Genomic DNA, 15685 nt, shown 5'->3' on the forward strand with positions numbered 1-15685 from the left:
CAGTCCCCCATCGTCCACAGCACATATGACTCCTTCAAAGAACTCCAATAAATTGGTTAAATGTGATTTCCCTTTTACTAAATCATGTTGACGCTGCCTGATTGCCTTGAATTTCTCTAAGTGCCCTGCTATAACATGTTTAATAATAGCTTTTAACATTTTCCCTTTGACAGGTGTTATGCTAACTGGCCTATAGTTTCCTGCTTTCTGCCTCCCCCCCTTTTTGAATAAACGAGTTATATTTGCTATTTTCCTATCTAATGGAATCTTCCCCGAATCTAGGGAATTTTGGAAAATTAAAACTAGTGCATCAACTATCTCACTAGTCACTTCTTTCAAAGCCTTTGGGTGAAGTCCATCTGGAGATGGGAATTTGTCAGCCCGCATCCCCAATAATTTGCATAATACCACTTCCCTGATGATTGTAGTTTTCCCGAGTTCCTCCCTCCTTTCCATTTCCTGATTTACAGCTATTTCCGGGATGTTACTTGTGTCCTCTATAGTGAAGCAAAATGTCTATTTAATTCGTCCTCCATCTTCCTACTTTCCATTATCAATTCCCTAGACGCAATCTCTATAGAACCAACTCTCACTTTGTTAACTCTTTTCTTATTTAACTACCTATAGAAACTCTTACTATCCATCTTTGTATTACAGGCTAGCTTTCTCTCATACTTTAATTTCTCCTTCATTATCAATTTTTTTGTCATTCTTTGCTGTTCTTTATATTCTTTCCAATCTTCTGACCTGCCAACCGTTTTTACGTAATTGTATGCTCTTTCTTTAAGTTTGACCCTGTTTTTAACTTTTTTATAGTTAACCACGGATGGTGGGCCCTTCCCTTGGAATTTTTCTTTCTCTTTGGAATGTATATATTCTGTGTATTCTGAAATACCCCTTTAAATGTCTGCCACTGAATTTCTATTGACATAGCCCTTAACCTCATTTGCCAGTTCACTTTAGCTAGCTTTGCTTTCATGCCCTCATAATTGCCCATATTTAAGTTTAAAATACTAGCCTTGGACGCACTCATTTCTCCCTCAAAATGAGTGCAAAATTCAATCGTATTGTGACCGCTACTACCTAGGGGTGCCTTCATCAGGAAGTTATCAATTAATCCTATCTCGTTGGTAAATACTAGGTCTAGTATAGCCTGCTCTCTGGTTGGCTCCAGAATGTGCTGTTCTAAGAAACTATCCTGAAAACATCCTATGAATTCCTCATCTACGCTACCTTTGCCCATCTGATTTTTCCAGTCTATATGTAGATTAAAATCCCCCATGTTTATTGCTGTACCTCTCTGGCAAGCTCCCATTATCTCTTTTATGCTCTGTCCTATTGTGTAGTTACAATTAGGGGGCCTGTACACCACTCCCACAAGTGACTTGTTGACTTTATCATTCCTCATCTCAACCCAATCTGCTTCTACATTCTGGTTTCCTGAACTTAGGTCATCCCTCTCTAATGTGCTAATACCATAATTAATTAACAGAGCCACCCCTCCACCTTTTCCTAACTCCCTGTCCTTCCTAAATGTCACGCACCCTTCAATATTCAGGTCCCAATCTATGTCAGCCTGTAGCCATGTCTCTATAATGGTTATCAGATCGTATTTATTTATCTCTATTTGTGCTATCAGTTCATCGGTTTTGTTTCGAATGCTACATGCATTTAGATACAGAGCCTTTAGTTTTGTCCTTTTATTATTTTAGTTTTGTCTAGTCTTATCTGCTGATTTACTCTTAGAATTGTACTCTGTCCCTTCCTGTCACAATCTGTTTATCATTCCCATATTAATACTCTTGCCTTGTCTCTACTCTTTGATTTACCAGGTCTTCCCAGATTTGATCCCTCGCCCCTACTATTCAATTTAAAACCCTCTCTACTTCCCTAGTTAGGCGGCTTGTGAGGACACCAGTCCCAGCACAGTTCAGGTGTAGATCCCACTTTTCCTAATACTGGTGCCAGTGCCCCACAAATCAGAATGCACTTCTCCCACATCAGTCTTTGAGCCACACATTCTTTTCTCTGGTGCAGTTCAGCCAAAAAGAATATTTTGCTCAGATCCAAAATTTGGAACACCTTTATTAGGACAACTGTTATAGGCATCTTATGGCTTTAAAGACTGCATTCTAACAATTTATTCATTATATATAATGGCCTAAACATCTGTGATCCCACTTTACTGCTGCAACAATAGAAGAGTGGGAATCATAGCTGCTCATGGAGGAGACTGACTCTACCAGAGTTTCCACCACTTTATTTGCACATGATAAATTGTGTGGTAAACAACAATTCAGATTATCTGTAGCTAAATAGAAAATAAACATCCTAATTACTTTACAACAATGGTAAATTATAAATGTGATCTGTCATCACTGAACATTAATCAGTATGCATTTTCAGATAAACAATCTTTGCACGTGCATTTTTCTTCAGATAACTCTCATTACAATATGTTTTGCATAAACTATTGCAGGGTATTGGTTACAGTTCGGTAGGTCTAAAGAAGTCTTTGTAGCCAAAAGTAGGTTAACTGTAAGTCTTTATGAACTCTTAGAATTATTTACAAATATACAGTAAAGGATACAAGCCAGGAGCTGTTTCCATGCTTGCTAGTACACATGTCTCTGTCCAACACTCAGTTGACCCTGGGTGTGGGTCATGTGCTGTCTTACATCACTGTGTGGGTAATACTGTACTCAGTCCCATTAAACCTATATGTGTCAGACTCTTATACCACTCATCCCCCTCAAGTCTTTATCCAATGCAATTTAAGAGATTATAGTTTACCTTATGTCTTACAGTGTTATTACTATCATATATTTACACCGTCATTATTACATTATCACTATCCCATCTTCCCCTTCAAGCCCTTGAATTTAAAGTTTCAGGCAGTCTGAAGGTCTTATAACTCTTCCACATCTCGTTCGCACTACTGTTGCAGGAGTGATAGGCTCTGTCGCTGCTTGTTCTTTCATGAGGTTTGGAAGCTGTTCTGGCATCTGGCTATGTTTTCATGCTTTCCTTCCATTCCTTCATGTTGAACCGCACTTGGTTGGTTCAGCTGTTATGCTGGTCGATGGTTGCTACCCTAACTCATTTCTTGAAGAGTGGACAGACACTGTATTTGTCTTCTCATTGTTTCTTTTGCTTCTTCCATCGTCGTGTGGGTTGTGGCGACGTCCTCTATGGTGGAGGATGAACGTTCCTGTGACTGGAATGAGGTTTAGTAGCACGCTCACCTTTGCATTTTGCTGGTGGCAATGGAAGGCTGCTACCAGGTTTCAGCATCTTTGTGGCTTTGGCATGGCTTTGGGGGTTGCAGCGTATGTTCAGTAGTTACAGTGTTGGCCTGCTGTGCTGTTGTTGGAACTGGAGGTTGAAGCTCATCAGACTAACCGTTGGTCTCCTTCGCATCCTCCACTGGAGGCTTCATGGTTGCCTCCTGTGTGGTCGGCTGGTCTGACCACTGAACTTTTTACGGAGAATGGACAAACCTGCTCTGCAAAGATAGAAGACATTTCATTGCTGAAGCCCTGGTCAGGACAGGTCAGGGCACCTTTTTTTGCCTGAGTACTCGGGAATTTACAGTTCTGTATGATTAATGGCAGTGGTTGTCTTTGTTCCAGAGACAACTTATATAAGATTGACAACTTCACCTGGGCATTCAGTTCTGTTTGGATTCATTCTTCCATGGTCACTGACTGCTCCTTGGACTCGTTCAATTCACTCGTTAGACCATCAATCTGTTTTGTAGAATTTCTCTTACCGGCTTTCAAAGCCTGGATTTGCTTTTCTATAGTGCATATCTCAACCTTCATGTTGTTCAGATTGGACTGAAGTTCAAGAAGTTAATCAGTTTTTGTTGTTAATTCTGCTTTCAAGCAATTGTTCTGATGCATCGCCAATTTTTTCTCCTGTTCCAGGCATTTTGCACGATACTAATTAACAACTTCTGATGCTTGAAGTTCATCAAGTTTTAATTGAAGATCTATCTTTGTTAAATGTGCTTGTGCCAGTTTGTCATTTAAGCATGTCAAATCCTCTTTCAAGTGTTCTACTTCCTGTGAGTGACATTCCAGTGTTCTCCTCAGCTCTCGTTTTTCCTTTACAAATTCGTCTTTCATATGTGATAGTTGGTTCTCTGTGCTGATCAATTTTTCTTCAGCATGGCATAATTTCTCTGCACTATCCTCCAAGCTTACATTCTGTAATTGCGCTTCTGCCAATTGTTTCTGAGACTCTTCACGCTCTTTAGTGAGAAGTTCTACTTGCTGTTGCTATTCTGGGTTCTTAATTTTCACCTCTTTTCCCAAGTTTTCTTCCAAATGTCAAACTACTTTGTTCTGCTCTGTAGTCTCTTTCTTGTACCTTGGCGTCCTCCTGGAATATAAAACAGTTCTGAGTCTTCTCTGCCAACTGGTTCATCAGTTCCTTTAGAGTGATGTTAAATTAATTTGCTTCACATTGTAATTTTCCAGAGGAACAAACTTTGACTTGAGGGATCCTTATAGCTTGTGAAGGCCTTTTGGCAGGCTTCCCTTTTCTTTGTGAAGTGTAATGACTTCATCTTGAGTTTTCTTTTAATTTAACAGAGTTTCATCGAGTTTGTTCTGCTGTTCTCCATTCTGCTGTTCAAGGTAGTCTTTATTCCTTCATGCTGCTGAATGGTTACTTTTTTTGAAATTAATCTTGAAGGGCAGTTAGCTGTTCTTTCAACTGTCTATTTTCTTGTTCAGCCCTCACCTTCTCAAGTTGCGATTTAGTGCATTGCTTTGTTACTACTGATAGTTCCAATGCAGCTTTTTCTGAAGTAGCATTCAACTTTTTTTAATCCTCGTGTTTTCCCCAGGGCACATATTGGTTTTTCAGGGTCTTTCAATGCTGCAACTTCTTTGAGTACCTTTTCTGCCTGGCTGTACATCTGGTTGAGTTTTCCCAACCCTTGCTTCGATTTGGCAACCATGGATTTCAGGGTTGTTATTTCCTCCTGATACCTTTGTGACCCCTCAGAAATTTGTTTGTTCAGATCTCGAACAATTTGGTTCATTGAAGACCTTAGCTTATTGTGTGTTTTCAAAGGCATGCTAAGCTTGAATTTTGTGTTTCAAATCTTCCAATTCAGCTTTGTGAACATTTTCTGATTTTACTTCTGCTTTTTCTTGCTCTGCTTGCAGCAAGGCTTTGTCCTTATTGTTCACTGCCAGCTGCTCGCTCCACTCTGCCACCTGCTGTTGCAGTTTGGGAAACGTGTTGTATCTCAAAAGAGATACCTTTGGGACTTCTACAGTGTTCCCTGCCTCTCTGGTGCCTTCATGTGGTTTTCTTGGGTATCGTCTTTTGCCCTTTTGTAGATTTACAGGGGTCCCTATGCCTCTTTTTAAGCTATGTGTGCTCCACAACTTGAAGATTAAAATATCCGTCAAAGGCTTTTAATATTTCATTGAAGCTGGTTGAGGATTCATCAGTGCTTTGCATTAGGATTACTTCTTCCACAAGTTCACCAAGCCAGTATAAAAAGGTATTAATCTGAACGTCTTCTGACTTTCTACTTAGACCTGATATACTGTGGTGGTTTAGAAATTATCTTCTCAAGTATACCAAATTTCCTGTACTGTATTGGATAAGCCCAAATTGATTTGGATGAGTGGAGTTCCGATCCGTGGATAAAAATGTAAAAGTTTAGGTTCTGCTTTAAGAGCTTTCTGAATTTTAAGATGGTGTCGCTGTTCACTTGGAGACAAAGGGATTTCCTGTGCTTGCTGCTTTTGGCAGGCTGTGCTACACTGGCAATTGCACTGAGCTTGAAAAAAATTTCAACAATGGCTACCTGGAACAGCTGCCTGCAGAGTTCTCTTGCTCAGCCTTTATGTTTAAAGTCGTGAATTTGGTGAATCCTGGCTTTTGCTTGGCTTTAGCTGGGTTTAAAAAGTCATGATTCTCCCAGAGTATTCAATTAATTATCTATAAAAAATTTTTGGAGCGAGCTCTGAGGTGAGTGTTAAGTGACCAACTCAGGGATTGGGTTTTTAGTGATGGCTTTTTTTCAAACTGCACTTCTGACTGAAATTTTTAAAGATTTTGCAGGATGTTCTGTAGCCTGGAATTATAAAAGATTTAGCTCACTCTTGCTAGGTCCGCTGATTGTGTGCTCGGGATTTGTAGCTGGACTTCCAATGGAGATATAGTGGAGTCTTTTGAAGCAGTAAGGAATTTTAAGTTTCTGCCTTCAGCTTCCAAGCCTTTCTTTGAAGCTGTTTCCCGGCAATTTTTCCTCAGCTTCTGGAGCTTCTTTTCAGGTCCGAATTTCCAGTCTTTCAGCATTTTAGTTCTTTACATTTTCTGTGAGGTTTTAGGTTTTTCCCCATGCTGCCACCATGTTGTAGGGTGTTGGTTACAGTTCAGTAGGTCCAAAGAAGTCTTAATAGCCATACGAAGGTTAACTGTAAACCTTTATTGGTTCTTAGAACTATTTACAAATATACAGTAAAGGGTGCAAGCTTGGAGCCATCTCCATGCTTACTGCTACACATAGCTCTGTGCAACACTCGACTGACCCTGGGTGCAGGCCATGTGGTCTCTTACATCGCTGTGTGGGCAGTACTGTAATCAATCCCACATTGGCCCTATATGTGCCAGACACGTAACCTACATAAACAGAACACAAATTAGTTATAGCATACATATTTGCTAACTATATTGATATACACAATGTATTTCATATTTTTTAACAAGATGGAACCAACGCAGAAAGCTACATAAGTATCAAACACAAACATAGCTATATGAGTAGACTGCATTATTATTTCAATTATTATTAATGTCAGCCATGTCTTGGGGGTAGCACTCTTGCCTCTCACTCTGCCTTCTTGAGTATCTGAATCTCCCATTTGCCTCGCTATTGGTGATTGTGCCTTCAGTTATCTAGGGCCTACACTCTGGAATTCCTTCTCTAAATTCTTAGACCTTAGCCCTCATCTCTTCTTTAACTCCACTCTTAATACCCAGCTATTTGACTAAGCTTTTGGCTACCACTTCTAGTATCTACTCCCTTTGTTTAGAGACCTTTTTTTCTGATTATAACTTTGTGAAGTACTTTGAGATGTTTTCCTTTGTTAACAATGCTACATAAATGCAAGTTGTCGTGCTGATAGTAGTGGTAGTATAAATAGAACAATAAGAGTGGCATATCATCTCTCAAAATATCTGCACAACATTTGTGGGTTCCAAATAGTGGAAGAAAGGCTTCTGAGATTCTAGCAGAGGCACCTGTGCAAGACAAGATTAATCCATCATCATTATTGTTGATTGAGGAAGGACATAGCTCACTCCAGTACATTTATAACACTGCACTGACTATAGGTGTTCGCTACGTGGTAGAACTTTGCAAAATGCAGTCACGGGTTAACTGAGCCAATGGCACTTAAATCAATGCAACCATTAAAATAGGCTATTGCAAATGCTAGTATACCCACAATATAAAAAGGATGTGAAAAAGGTAATAAACTATGGATAATTCAGAGCAAACTCCCAGTATTACTATTTACCTGACACATGCTTCTTATTTTAAATGCACAACTAGTTAGTCTTGGTTCCCAATGAAATTAGCTGTAGTTGAAATTGGCTTTGTGTGCTAATATGAGAAATGGTGGCGTCCACAGAAAAAGAGCTCATGGGTCAGACTTGGCTCATGAGCAGTATCCTGGACATTCCCCATGTACCAGAATCAGATGAAAAATTATAGTCCTGTTGAAAGAAAAGCAAGGGAGTTGTCTGGCATTCTAGCTAATATTTCAGTCAAAAAACATTACCAAGAAAAGATTAACTTGTCACGTGCGTAATAACTATTTATGGGATCATGCTGTGTGCAAAATGGTATGCCTAAATCAGGGGCTTACGAGCAGGTTCTGCAATCCCCTTGGGATTTATGAGAAGATTTCAGGGAGTCTGCAAATTGGTTTGACCCATTACTAGTGTCCCTGCTCCCCTATGTTTTGAAATCATTGGAATAGTCTCCGATACAAAAACTATGGGCAGAAATTGACATTGGGCAAGTATCCCGACATCATCGTGCACTCGCATGATATTTTGCTCGGCGGGCTCGCACAAAAGTTGTAAGCGTGCCTGCTGTCAATTAAGTGGGCAATTAAGCCCATTAATGGCGCAATTGTCTGCAATTTTTCGTGGCCCATACAATCTTATGGTTGGCGGATGGGTGAATCAGCCAGGCAGCCTTTACATTTTTCATTAAACCTCATCCAAGGGCGGGATGAAATTTCCGTTAGGAAATAAAATAAAGATAAATATCTGGGGACAGTATTTTTATGAGGTATGCTTTCAGGTGCTAGATTGTGTAGCGTGAACATTATTTTTGCAGCTTTTTAGAGCCTTATTTCATTATTTGCAGGTCTGCAGCTCCCTGAGGCAGCTGTCTGTCTTCAGGGGGCTCTCTCGCAGCGCTCACCTGTGCCCACGGTGACATCATCACTCTCCCTCTTCCCACCCCCACCACAGCAGCGCTGAGCTTTTCACCATGCGTCTCACGCTGGCTGGCTGTTAATTGGCCAGCCAGCATGAAATCGCGGTTGGGGGCCGATTGTGGTCGGGGTTCCGTTTCCACTGATTGCACACGCCTGATGACTGAAAATTCAGGCCTATGTATGCACAGATTCTCACAGTTGGACACCATTAGCAGCATTGTTGGGTGAGCTCCCCTGTGTATCATTGGCTGCTATGGATACATCTCACTATGTTTACGTTTATTGTTTCTCCGTTCATAGATATAGCCAACTCACTACTTTTAATTTTTAAATAAAATGGAGGGTGTTAGAACTTTTTGAAACCTGAGCTGAGGGCAGGAAGAACAGTGAGTTAGTCTGGTGTGTGGGCCAAGGTAGTGAGCTTTCCTTTCAACCATTTGCTTTCCCCTCAGGCAGAGCAGCCCTGTATTGGTTTGAGGCCAACTGTGCAGTTGAAATGAGACTGCTTTTTTCCACATTAAATTGGTCATTGAGATGGAAACAGGGCGGGGGGAGGGTGGGTAGCTTGTTAATAGAGAGTGTGTGCGCCATGTGGCTTTGGTGGGTAGAAAGAGGACGAAAAAATAGACACTTGTCAGTATCTGGGCTTGCAACAAGACTGTAACCCATATTTGGTATTGAGATGAGAGGAAAGAGGCTTCAAAATCAACTGTGGCATCACTACTGCCACCTTAGCTCAGATCTGATAACCCAGCACAGGCCAAGGATTGAATCCAGGCAGCTTCCCGCTCTTTATGGCTCAGAAACACATTGGAAGGCACATCTACTGATTGAGTCACATCTACTGATTGAGTCAATGGAGAGAGTGTGCATGCCATGTGGTTTTGCGGGGTTTGGGTGGGGTAAAATGGGTGGAAAGAAAAAGGCTTACCAGACTTCGGGCCTGTAGCAAGGTTGTAATAATCAAGATATGGTGTGATTCTTCCCTAGAATACCTGAAGGCACTTTCATGGTTTTCCTTGTGCCTCGAATTTGAAGCTTTATCTTCATGGCCATGTGCTTCTCAGATGCTTTGTCTGGGTGCTCATATCCTTTGAATCAATATTGCTGGCTGTTGCTAGGGAGGAGAAAAGAGGCCTTTGTTGCTAAAAGGTTTATGGTGATGAGGTCAGGTGGGTGCAGTTGCTCAGGGCCATGTTCAATTCTCCATTTCTCTCATCCGGCATTACTGGTGTGGTTAATTTGAGTCACTGGTTTTTAGCCACTTTGTTGGGCTTTTGTACTGAAATATTCATTGTATTATGGGGATCCCTGGATTGTTATCATAACATGCAAAAGGGGCCTCAAAGCAAAGGTACTCATACTGTACTCCAAACTATTTCATTGTACAGGAAGTATTTTTGAGAAGTTTTTCACCAAGATCTGCCAAGGAACAATACCAATGCAAATGCAAGTCTTTCTAACGGAGGTCTATTTGTATTTTCTTCTTATTTTATATGCATTCTATTTTATTAATTCACTTTTTCTGCCAAAAAAAAACAATTAAATAATTTTAATAAAACAGCATGAGTTGCAAGGTTTTATTCTGATATAACACATAACTAGAATTTTAATATGAGGAGTAGACTATAATGCTGAAACCAACTTTTCTTGGCTTGGATCTCTCCAGATTGACTCTCATGCTCAGGATATTCAAAGGATATAACTAACAAAGGCAGGATATTGCGGTTGGATAGATTACAGCACTTTAATACTAGTGCCATGAATTTTTTTCACTGATTGAAGGTTTAGCTTGAAGTCCTCTTCATTCACGATGTACAAGTATTTATAATTCTGGCATATCATACTTCTAAATATCAATTAAGATTGTTGCAGTCAATACTTATGCCTATTGATAAGTTTACGTAAACAAATAATTTAAATTTAAATTAGCACCAATATACAAATGAGCAGTGCACAGTAATGTATAACTCAGAAAAATCAAATTTGAACACTGTGACTAGTCCAATGGACAGGTGAGTAAATTCTAGGGCAGGATTTTGAGGTCATCGGGCGGGCCCAATGGGCGGCTCCAGGAGCGGCCAGGAAACAGTCCGCTGCCCATGATCATCCCCCAAATGCGATTTCATGCTGGCGGGCCAATTAAGGCCCGTCCAGCGTGAAATGCGGCTCTGCACTGGCAGGGAAGGGGTGGGTGGGGTTGGGGGCCTGTCGGCCGCCGGGTCCAATAGTGACCTGGTGGCCGGTCTAAAAACAGCCCAGGCAGTCGTTGGAAGGCTGCCACAGAAGGACGCGTGTTCAGCGCTCCCAATGGAGTCGAGTGCGGCTGCACACAGCAGGTGGGAAGGCAGGTCGGGTGGGCACACGGCCCCCCCGCTTTTCCGATGAGTGCCTCGCCATCCTCCTGGAGGAGGTAATGCCAGCAGAGACACCCTTGTCCGTATAAATGGGAGGAGGAGGCCACCGCACCTCACCAACAGGGCATGGGAGGAGGTGGCAGCAATGGTGAGCAACCATGATGTGGTGCAGCGCACATGGGTGCAGTACCAGAAGCGCTCCAATGACCGACTGCGCTCAGGACAGATGAGTACCATGTTGGCATGGATCAGTGTGCAGAAATGTTAAGGTGTGCCCCCCCCCCCACCCACCCCTTGGACCTCAGGGGTGCTAGAGTCTGCCAACTGTCAATGACGATGGAGCTGGCCAAGGGGGTGAGCCCTGGCTGCTTGGACTGAGTGCCTTGCGGCTCAAGGGCCACAACTTGGATGTGCCCTGGGAGGTGTTCCTCAGCTGGGGTTGGCCAGGCTGCAATGGCACTGCAGGTAGGTAGTGGACTAATCAATGCTCCTCTATTCTTTCAGGAGAAGACAAGCCATAACCAGGCAGAGAGGGCACATACAGGCGGAGGGCAGCCCAACCGCCTGTTACTCAGCAGGTTCGAGCAAGACGCCCTGCAGCTTGAGAACCGGTACGCTCCACTTGCAATCAGGCGCGGAGAGACGGGGGTGCCAGACAAAGGTAAGAGTGCAGTGCACAGAGGTGAGAGCTTCGGGTTGTGCAACTATTTTAGTGTAGTATTTTCATTGATGTGAGTTTCTATCCTGGAGTCCCCACTGATCATTGAAAGACGATGGCACCATGTAGCATTCACAAACATAAGTTAAAGGCACCATGAGCCAAGTCACAGGTGATTTTATGTTCACTTATGTTTACTTTATCGATACTGGTCTGGGAATGAAGACCAGAGAAGCTTATGTAAATAGTTTGGAATTGTCAAAATGAGATAAATATTTTTGTCCTCATCATGGCCTGAGTATGCTTCACCTTTTTATTTTATTAGTGCAGGATACGCCAGTATGTAATGCTGGACTTGAGTGGCTCTAAACTTTATTGCATAGGTACTGAGTGTTCTTTGTGTTCAAATGAAAGGGTCCTTTCAGACACCTGGGATGGAGGTGGCAGCCCTGGCATGCGGTTGAAACTGATCTTTGTTAGCTTAGCTGAAGGAGCGTTGGATCAAGGCGTTCCTGGTGTCCTTGCCTCCTTGGAGGTTACGTGCCTTGATGGCCACATGTGTGCAGTTGATTGTTCCCTGGACGCGGGGGAACACAGCAATCACTGCAAAGCCTCTGGCTCGCTCACCCTGTCCAGTACTTGCCTGAACAGGGCTTCTGTCACCAGCTCGACACACCTGTGGACAGCTGATTGGGAGACTCCACACAGATCCCCCACTGAGCCCTGGAAAGATGCATAGAAGTTGAGGGCCACTGCGACCTTCAGAACCACTGGCATGGGGTGTCCACCCATACAGTTAGAGCTGACCTCAGGCCCAATCATCTGACAAATGGAGGTGATGGTCTCCCTTGAAAGGCAGAGCCTCCTTTGGCATAGCACCTCAGACACATTGAGATAGCTGCATCGCCACCTGTAAACACTGGCAGCAGGATAGTGGCGTCTTCTGTGGCCCCTTCCGCATTGGACTTCCTGTTGGCCCTGTGCCCCTTGTGCCTACTCCTCTTCTCCCACAGGTCCCTCCCCTGGAAGCTGCATAGGGACACCTGGCCTCCTCTCCCTTCTGCCCCTCTCTTCCTCCTCAGAGGAGGTGCCAGTAGCGGAGATCACGATCTCCACTACCAGGGTAACAAAAGGCTGTCAGATACCTGGAAGAGTCCACACATTCTGAATCCTCCAGGGGCCTTGCAGACACGAAGGAGTCCTGAAATGAAGGCTGGAAATGCTAAGATAGAAGCCCCGAACAGAGATGAAGCCGCCGAGTACCAATAAGTCACCAGCAGCAAGCTATCTACTAAACTCCTCACTACTCACACTGGCAATGCTGCTGATACTTTTTTTACCCCTTGGATGAGGCTTTTGAAAATGTTGGCTGGCCGCCTGGCAGTTTTGCCTGTGTGACGAGCACAAAATCGCATGGGCAACAAAAAATCACCATCAGCTGGACTGTTAATGGCCTTAAATGGCCTGTTAATTAATGGCGGGCGCGACTCTGGCAGTTGCCCGCGCCTGTGGAGCGAAATATCACGCAAGTGCGCAATGATGTTGGCACGCTTGCCTGACGTCGTCGCGTGCTATTTTATGCCCGATCAGGTTGGGCGCGCCCGCCCATAGGATGTAAAATTCTGCCCCTAGTGTCCAAATTTCCTCATTGAACTGCAGCCCATACATAGGGTGTGTTTTTATGTAGGGTTTGTATAAACCCACCAACAAGCGCTAAATGTATACAAACCTTTAAAAGTGGGAGGACCAGTTTATTAAAAAAATGGGATTCTAGGTTTTGAAAATGGAGCATGCAGTAAAAAAGAGTTAATATTAAAATTATATAAATCATTGGTGAGGTCACATTTAAAAAACTGTACCTTTAGATAACTGTACATAGTTTTGCATGGCTTCCTTTAGAAAGGATGTCAAGATCATGGAGAGTGAAGAGAGTTATTAAAATGATACCAATTTTGATTTTAAAAGAAGTGGATGAATATTAGGAAAAGAGAAATAGGGAAATGAGACTAAGTGGATAGCTCTTTCAGAGAGCTAGCACAAGTGTGATGGACTGAATGGTCACTTCTGTGCTCTTAAATTCTCAGATTGCTCACCTGTGTAATTCTTCAGTTTCTGTTGTTTTGATGCAACAACCTTGAGAAGTTTTGTGTGATTTCCACTATTTCCCTTTTATTTAAAAACCAGTGATTTTCTATCATACTGATCTTACTGTGTTGACCAGTCTAAATTTGGAACCTTACTGCTATAAGATGCTATATTTTGAGTACCTTTCCTTTTGGGTAGAAAGAACACCCCCAATGCAAGAACCTTGAAATAAAAGTAGAAAACATTGGAAACATGCATTACCACACAGCCTAATTCATCCTCTCAGCAGCAGATGGGAAAACATTAGAAATGTTTCTCAATTGCTGCTGAAACCCTCATCTAAGGTTTTGTTACATCTAGACTTAACTGTTCCAGTGCTCTCCTGGCTGGCCTTGCAACTTGCTCACTTGGTAAACTTGGACTGACCGAAAACTCTGCTGCCTATAACCTAGCTCGCACCAAGACCCCTTATCACCCCTCTGCTTGCTGACTTACATTGGATCCTGGGTTGGCAACTCCTCAATTTTAAATTTCTGATCCTGTTTTCAAATCCTTCCATGGCTTCATCCTTCCCCATTTCTGTAACCTCTTTCAGCCCTCAATCCTCTAAGACCTTTGTGCTTCTCCAATTTTAGCCTTTTGCACACCCCTGATTTTCGTTGTTGCACTATTGACAGTGCCTTCAGCTGCCCAAACATGCAGTTCTGGAGTGCCCTTTTTAAACCTCTCCACCACTCTACTTCCTATCCTACTTTAAAATCCCTTTAAACCACATAGTTGACCAAGCTTTTGGTGTCCTCTTCTAATAATCCATTTACATGGCTTGGTGTCAAATTTTGTTGATAATGATCCTGTGAAGTGTCTTTTACTTAGTTAAAGGCACTATATAAGTGCAAAATATTGTTGTTGAAATCTACATAATGTTGATTAACATCTGAGAGAGTGTGTTAGGTTAATGTCTTGCGTGTGACACTTTATTGGAACCTTTCTCATGCTTTATACTTTTTGAGTAATGGAAAAGTTTTGAATGCAATTAGAAGTCAGGGACAAAACTTGTCAAACAGGAAATTGCCAAACCTACTGTTCAGTATTTTGCCATATGATCCATCTTATTCTGTTGCTAGGTATAGGATATTCCCAAATATTTCAAAAGAGATTGCAGGTCACATGGATTATATGCCAAACAATATTGTATAGCACAGTACTCAGCAATGCAGGAAGTATACTTCACAGAAAGGACATAGCTATGCAGGAATCTATGGGATGAATTTGTTATATCTCCTGGTTATAGACTCATAGACGTTTACAGCACAGAAGGAGGCCATTCGGCCCACCGTGTCTGCGCTGGTCAACAAAGACCTGACTACACTAATCCCGTTTTCCAGTGCTTGGACCAGCTATGGTAATGCAAATGTATAACTAAGTGCTTGTTAAATGTTACGCTTTCAGGCAGTAAGTTCCAGACTCCCACCATCCTCTGGGTGAAAACATTTCTCCTCAACTCCTCTCTTATCCTTCTACCTCTTACCTTAAATCTATGCCCCCTGGTTATTGACCCCTCCACTAATGGAAAAAGCGCCTTCCTATCCACCCTATCTATGCCTCAGCGCGTCAGCGCGATATTTAGGTTGGCAGGCGCGCTATGCAGCATGACGCGCGCCCGCCATTAATTAACGGCCTTGTTAAGGCCCTTAACTCAGCAATTGACACCGATTTTGAGGAGCCTGTGCGATCTTCGCCTCGGCGCATGGGCCCAACGGGCAGGCGGGTAGCTGATTTTTTAACAAACCTCATCCACGGGCGGGATATGTGGGCTCAGAGGGGTTGTTCATGTTTTTTCTGAAGTATTTATTGCAGAAAGTGTTTTAAACTTGCCTGTGTGATTGTTACCAGTTCAGATCGATTTCCAATAGCTTTCTCTGTACTTTGAAGCTTCAGCTCAGCAGTCTGCAGACAGTCACCTTTCTCGGGCCTGCAGCTTTCCAGAGGCCTCCATTTAGCCTGGGTATGGGTTCTGACATCTCCACTGGAGGCAGCTCCTCTGAGGAGGAAGGGAGGGATAGAATAAGGAGGAGGCCAGGAGTGGACAATCAGCGTCCAGG

At 42.8% G+C, this 15685-nt stretch overlaps 1 protein-coding gene across 4 annotated transcripts in view; it reads left to right on the plus strand.

The window, feature by feature from the left end:
* The window catches only part of LOC144678926 (WAS/WASL-interacting protein family member 3-like), a 130602-nt gene that overhangs the window by 12632 nt on the left and 102285 nt on the right, over positions 1-15685 (plus strand). For 3 of the 4 annotated variants that reach the window (XM_078539023.1, XM_078539026.1, XM_078539027.1), the window contains exon 2: positions 11345-11501. The exons of the other annotated variant lie outside the window; for it this stretch is intronic. The gene's annotated coding sequence lies outside the window, so the exon portion shown is untranslated. The remainder of the gene's footprint in view (positions 1-11344; positions 11502-15685) is intronic. 4 annotated transcript variants of the gene reach the window in all.

This window comes from Cetorhinus maximus, chromosome 3 (assembly GCF_964194155.1).
Source record: "Cetorhinus maximus chromosome 3, sCetMax3.hap1.1, whole genome shotgun sequence".
Lineage (NCBI taxonomy): Eukaryota > Metazoa > Chordata > Chondrichthyes > Lamniformes > Cetorhinidae > Cetorhinus > Cetorhinus maximus.